This window comes from Misgurnus anguillicaudatus, unplaced genomic scaffold, assembly GCF_027580225.2.
Source record: "Misgurnus anguillicaudatus unplaced genomic scaffold, ASM2758022v2 HiC_scaffold_29, whole genome shotgun sequence".
NCBI lineage: Eukaryota > Metazoa > Chordata > Actinopteri > Cypriniformes > Cobitidae > Misgurnus > Misgurnus anguillicaudatus.
Window position 1 is genome coordinate 5,443,491 of NW_027395279.1, and position 6,887 is coordinate 5,450,377.

General features: G+C 36.6%; 1 long non-coding RNA gene across 1 annotated transcript; it reads left to right on the top strand.

The window, feature by feature from the left end:
- Nucleotides 1-260: 260 nt before the first annotated feature.
- On the top strand, nucleotides 261-1,933 carry LOC141362903 (uncharacterized). The gene is made up of 3 exons (XR_012368479.1): nucleotides 261-651; nucleotides 915-1,030; nucleotides 1,716-1,933. It is a non-coding gene; the product is annotated as an uncharacterized lncRNA (long non-coding RNA).
- The last annotated feature ends 4,954 nt before the right edge of the window (nucleotides 1,934-6,887 follow it).

Consider the following 6,887-nt stretch of genomic DNA (forward strand, 5'->3'; position numbering starts at 1 on the left):
ATGCAAATGAGCTGATCTCTGAACTAAATGGCAGTGCCATTGTTGGATAGAACATATAAAGGGGCGGTATTACCCCCTTCTGACATCACAAGGAGAGCCAAATTTCAGTGACCTATTTTTTACTTGCTTGAGGAGAATAGTTTACCAAAACTAAGTTACTGGGTTGTTTTTTTCCACATGTTCTAGTTTGATAGAAGTACTGGGGACCCAATTATAGCACGTAAACATGAAAAAGTCAGATTTTCATGATATGTCAACCCTATCTCACGGCGAATTCGTAATAATTCAAACGATTTAACCAAGTGGCTAAATCGTATGAAATCATACGAGCTGGCTCGTACGAAATCGTACGATTAGTTCATCGCATTTAACACAGCCCTGTGTTGCAGGGATTTCGTGCGCATTAATACGAATAGATTAAATCGTACTATACCATACGTTTTTTTTTCATCGCATTCAAGAAGCGTGACCCGTAGCCAGAAAAAACCTCTGGGTCTGCATCTGAAAATCTGCGTGTGTCACAAGCAGGCAAGATAAACGCTGGGGAATTCATGTGCTGTAAATCCGGTGGACAGGACTCATCTCGTTTTAGATCAAGATAATTTATAAAGATCTTTAAACGAAGGATTGGAATATCAGATAGTTGACATGGTAAGCAAGTTAGTTAATATTTTTAATTAAAAAAAGGAAAAACGAAATAAAACTAATAGCATACATTACTGTTGTTGCGGTGTGTCACGTGACAATCATGACCCGTCGCCATGGACACAAGGGGTCAGATAAAATATTTTTAACTTACGCGTGAAAGGCTTGATTTTAAAAATATATATATATTCTAAGTAAACAACAACAGCCCTAGTTTAGTAAAAAAAAAAATATTGAAACTATAAATAAATATTCTGCATCCATTTTAGGTGTGCCACTGTGGGTGGCTCCGGCACACCCGTGGCTACGCCCCTGCCGTGACCCAAATCTCGTTCGCACATCATCGCGATATTTATCATCTGTTTACAAACGTCGCCACATCTCGGTGAGTATACCATAAAGTGTCTGTTTGTTCGATATTAAATTCATTATATGTTCTTTTTTTTAATCCAGATCGGCTTCTAAATGTTCTCTGAATTGTATTGGTCATCTATATTACATTCTTTCTTTTTGTTCCAAATAAGTTCAACACAACACATAATCAAGCATTGAGTGATTGATTAGCGCGTGATTAAAAGTTAGTCACGTTATGTTAGTCACCATTAACATAACGTGACAGATCCTAGATCGTTTTATTATATTCATATTTTTGGAATTAACTACCAAAGTACTTCTACTGTGGTATTTTGTGTTTATAGCACACAAATCGTACCATGTTTTTACGGCAGTTAGTCTACTTCTACTGCGGTATTTTGTAGTACAGTAACAGCAAACCTTATGCTTTTACCACAGTAGTTCAGCCTTTTTATACATAGTAAAAACAGTAACACCAACAACATGTTTTTAATACATTTGATGTACAATTCAGAAATCTTTAGACATTCAGATCTTTCTTTTTTGGTCAGTTTTATTATATTGCCGTTTTATTTATTTATTTATTTTATTATATAGTCTTATGATAGTGGGCGGATCTTGGGGTTTGTTGTAAATAGTTATACACATAAAATGTTTAGCAAATAAAGAATTTAAAATATCCAAAATTTGTAATTCACAATTTTTTTGTCTTGCAGTTTCTTCACATACATCTCATACTCCTCCATCTACACGCTCCGCAACATTTAAACCAACGGCTCTTTTAAGAGCCATCACTTGCAAAAGCTCTCCTACTCACTCACTCAGTCACTCAGTCACTCACTCACTCACTCACTCACTCACTCACTCACTCACTCTCCAACTCACTCTCCTACTAACTCACTCACTTTCCAACTCACTCACTCTTCTATAGGGCTGTGCAAAATAATTGTCTGCGATTCTCATGCATGTTTCATCAGTAAAGCCGGTTCCCTGATTAGAAGTAAATCGTCATCAGCTGCTTTCAGATGGAGCGGCATTTATTACACAGACCCGTAGTTCACAGAGAAGCTAGGCAAATTGTCGGAGTCGATTTTCCTCGATTTTAAACCCGGTTTTGCCTAGCTTCTCTGTGAACTACGAGTCTGTGTAGTAAATGCCGCTCCATCTGAAAGCAGCTGATGGGGATTTACTTCTAATCACGGAACCGGCTTTACTGATGAAACACGCATGAGAATCGCAGACGATTATTTTGCACAGCCCTACTCTCCTACGCACACACGCACTCACACACACACACTCACACACACACACACTCACACACACACACTCACACACACACACTCACACACACACTCACTCACACAGACACTCACTCACTCACTCACTCACTCACTCACTCTCTCTCACTCTCCCCCTCTCTCTGTTTGTCCCTCTTTCAATTTGTTTAGCCTATTTCTCTTTGCATCAATATGGCATCTTCAGGTTTTGACCAGTTATGCCAGGAAGCTGCAACTATTTCAAAGCATCTTGAAATGAAAGCTGACAATGCTGAATTTGGAGCAGCTACCAGAGAGGCTGAAGAAATTCTACAAATGTTCAATCCTCCACTGGTAAAGTTAATTATATTTCAGTTTTCTTCTTCATTTGGTTAATTTTTTATTTACACTTAAGTTGCTTTAATAAATGTATATTTTTATCTGTTCATAGATTTCCAAGTCCTTACTTTCAATTACTTTATTTTAACATGTTTATTTCCAATTTTTTTTTCAGCTGAAAAAGAAGACCAAACGAGCGATTTCCTGGACTCAACAGACACATTGAACTTTGCACTGCATTTCAAAGGTAATATTGGTTATATAAAATATCCATATATCCACAGAAATGGACTCAGGTCCGTAATAGTGCCAATATACATAATAGTTTTATAAAATTGATTGTTGTCTGTTGTTACATCTGTAGCCAGCTTCTCAGCCGCAACACCGAGAACCAGAGTTGAGATCAATGTACTGCTGAGAAAAGTGCAAGATCTGTTTAACCAAAATTATAGTAAGTATATGTTCAAACACTTTTTAAGTCTTGATAACCTAATATACCTAGATGTATCCATGGCATTATTATAAAATCAATAACTTATTTGTGTCCATCAACCATACGATTATGACACATTACCAAAATGACTGTTTACAGCCGATACACTAGCTATTAACAGGATGGGAGAGTCACAATTGTCCGACTGTGTTACAATGTGTAACATGTACATGCATGTGTTTGCCCGTGTCTTTCAGAGGATGCCGGAGGTACTGGAAGGCTCCCCTGGTAAATCAAGGCATGACAGTTAAAGTTGCAGGACTGCCCAACAGCCTTACTTTCAAAAAGCCATCCTATTATGGAAGGAAGCAGTTGGAGGGCATTTTGCAAGCTGCTGAGGAGATTTCATTTGAAATCAGTAAGTGAGATTAACAGTGGTTGTGTTTCTCCACCTGTGTTTCGGCAGATCATTTGGCTCTATGCTAAGTGGGAAAAATAAGTTAACTAAACTGTAATACGGGCCTACATGTGAGTCTTTGTGTAGTGCAGCACTGGGTGGGTTAAGTTTTGACCCATAATGAGTAAATATTGAAAATAACAAATGCTGGATTGTTGTTATGCAACCATGGGGTATAATAACCCAGCAGTTGGGTTAAAACAACCCAGCATTGGGTCAATATTAACCCAGTAGTGTGTTCTGTCCAATATTTACCCAACATTTTTGAACCCAGCCATTTTTAGAGTGTGGGTCTCCTCACCCCAACCAGTCGAGGCAAATGGCTGTCCATTCTAATCCATGGTTCTGCTCGAGGTTGCTGCACATTAAAAGGAAGTTGCCATTGCACTCTCAGAAAAAAGGTATAAAAGTTGTACCTTTTTGTCACTGGTACACTTACCTTTTAAAAAGGTCCTAAAATGTACCATTTAGGTGTACCTATGAGGTACCAGCATGTAGCTTGGCGGTACCAATGTATACCTTTTAGGTACAAAAGTGTACTTTTTGAAAAGGTACTGCCCCAATGTCAACTTTTGTATCTTCATGTACCTTTTTTCTGAGAGTTTGTAGCCTAATAATATAAAGAGTACCGTATGGTCTAGACCTACTCTGTTTGAAAAGTGCTGTGAGGGAAATTTGTTATGAATTGGCACTTTAAAAATTAAATGTAATTCAATTGAAACAGATTCAGGTTATAGATTCTGTATGTAACACTATTTCTTACTTGCAGTTTCCTCATTTCAGTGGACACATTTTCTAAAAAGGCCCCTCTCCAGAATATCCTATAGCTGTTTAGTTAAATTTGACTAGTGATTGTGATCGCCCTTGGCAACAGTTGAATTTTATCTATAAAATTATATTTCTTCATTAATACTGCTGTGTGGTGCAGAAAGACCAGTTATTTGTTATGTTTCTAAGGGTTTCTTTTTTTCCCTATACATTAATTAGATGCAGCACAATGCAACTCCACTGACAAAGCAGAAGGAATGTCAGAGGCGATGGACGCAAAAGGTACGCTGAGTTGTTTTTATTTTATCTTTAAATAAATATATAACATTAAACTTAAGAAGCATAGTTTACTAGATATGTAATTGTGGTCATTACACTGTACATTTCACCACTGTACACATTATCAAAACAATAATCAAATCAGAAGATGAAATCTGTGTGTGATAGTTTAATATCTTCAAATCAACAGACACAGCAGATGTTGCCCAGAAATTTTAGAGGCCATGTGTGAAAATGGTATTTCTTTTCATTGTAATAATGGTATTGCTTAAGTTCAAGCTTAATTAAAACTACTCTTCTGAAAAGTCTGCCATTGATATTGGACACAAAGAGAAAAGCTCACTTGTTTGAAAATTACAATTTATATATACAATATTTATTCAGGTGACATTTAAAGGCGGAGTCCATGATGTTTGAAAGCCAATGTTGATATTTGAAATCACCTAAACAAACACGCCCCTACCCCAATAGAATCTGGACCTTCTGTTGATAGACCCGCCCCACACATACGCAACCCGGCATTTGATTTGATTTGATTGGCTATAAGTGTGTTTTGGTAGTCGGCCCGTCTCCTTTTCCAACGCGTTTTTCAAACATCGTGGACTCCGCCTTTAACATCTTTTATAGACCATTTTGCAAGATGTAAACAACACTGGTCCAGAAGCACTTCCCGTATCAGTTTTTTAACACAACATAAACGTTGGGATAAAATACAACCAACAGGACATAGAAAACTTAATGAAAAAGTTAAAGAAACATTTTTAAGATGTTTTCTTTATATGTGAAATAAAGAAAACGGTTACAAACTGAAACAGGAAGTGTTTCTGGACCAGTATTGTTTACATCTTGCAAAATGGTCTATATGGTTGGTATTCTGATAATTTTACACTTTGAATTTGCTGTTGATATTTAGATGCAAACAATGAATGGTACTGTATCTGTATTTAACCTACAATTTACTAATTAACTATTGACAGTATAAATGTTGACACATTGCATTATGAATTTGTAATTTAGATTCAAATGTTGTATTAAGAAAGTTGTTATTATGTTTTATGTTCTTTAGGTACAGAGCTGGAAGAAAATTCCTCAGAAACAGACACTACTGTAGCTATCGTGATGACTGCAGATTAAGGTATCTTTTCAAATTGTGGTGATTTTTATGTCCCATTGTGAATAATAAGCTCTTCCTTATAGTAGACCAGGCCAAGTAGACCTGGTTTGGAGGCAGCAACGTGTATAAAAACAGGTAGTTTCAACATATTACAATACTTTAACAAGAACAGATATTGGAACAGAACCACAGACCAAAACATTTAAAAAGGGAAACAATCCACTACACAGTGACACATTGTGACAAATCCGCCTCCAAATTTTTCATTTAGGATCTAACAGCATTAAACTAGATTCACTTTGTAAGTCTTTCAAGGGGCAGTTTCCTGGCAGAACGTGCAGAATACATAAACAGAGTTCTGTACATACATTTGGGACCTAATGTATAAAAACATCTTAAAGGGTGTTGTCCAGGACATTGTCTTAAATTACAAACAGAGATAGTAGGTGAGCACACCAACAATTGCTTTTAAAATGATGATGTTCCCGTGTACAAGCCTATGAATGGCTAGAACAGGCCAACCTACGACTGTATGAGTTATGGCATTACAGTTAGTTATTTTAAAGTGGTGGTGAGATTTTTTAAATTGATGATTCTTCTGAATCATGTTTGATTTACATACATTTCTGAAATGGAAAACCCAGAGTTTTCCTTGTTTCCGCTTTCTGAAATTTGCCCCAGGAATTCTTCTTTGTTGACCTGCTTGTATCTTATGATTGAGCGTCAGCAATACCCACATTTTAATTTGGCAATAGTTACAAATGAATAAACTGCCTTTGAAATGTTACTTAAAATATGCTCATGAGTATTAATTTAACTAACTGGCTTGACTTAAATATATTTGTTTTGATAGATGGAGGAAATTTGTGCTGTGTCTGCCGCGTCCTTTCGATGACAGGAAGAAGAATGCTTCAAAGAAGTGGCGTTCATGGTCACAGTGCACAGTGTGCCAATCATGGTCACACACTGCATGTGGTTTTAAAAAAACATGTGCCTTAAATGCCAGTGTCAAGACACAATGCAAACAGCCTGTAGCGCTGCATCAGTGATAGGAAACATGCTAGTTACACAAGATGTTTTATGTTTTAACTTTGAGCTGTTTTTACTTTGTTCATGACCCAATCCCTACAAACACACACACACACACACACACACTTTTTTATGTATTAGGTGCCATTTAATCTTTTTCATGCTAATTTATTGTAATGATAACACTTATAATAAAACAGATTTTTCATTCAC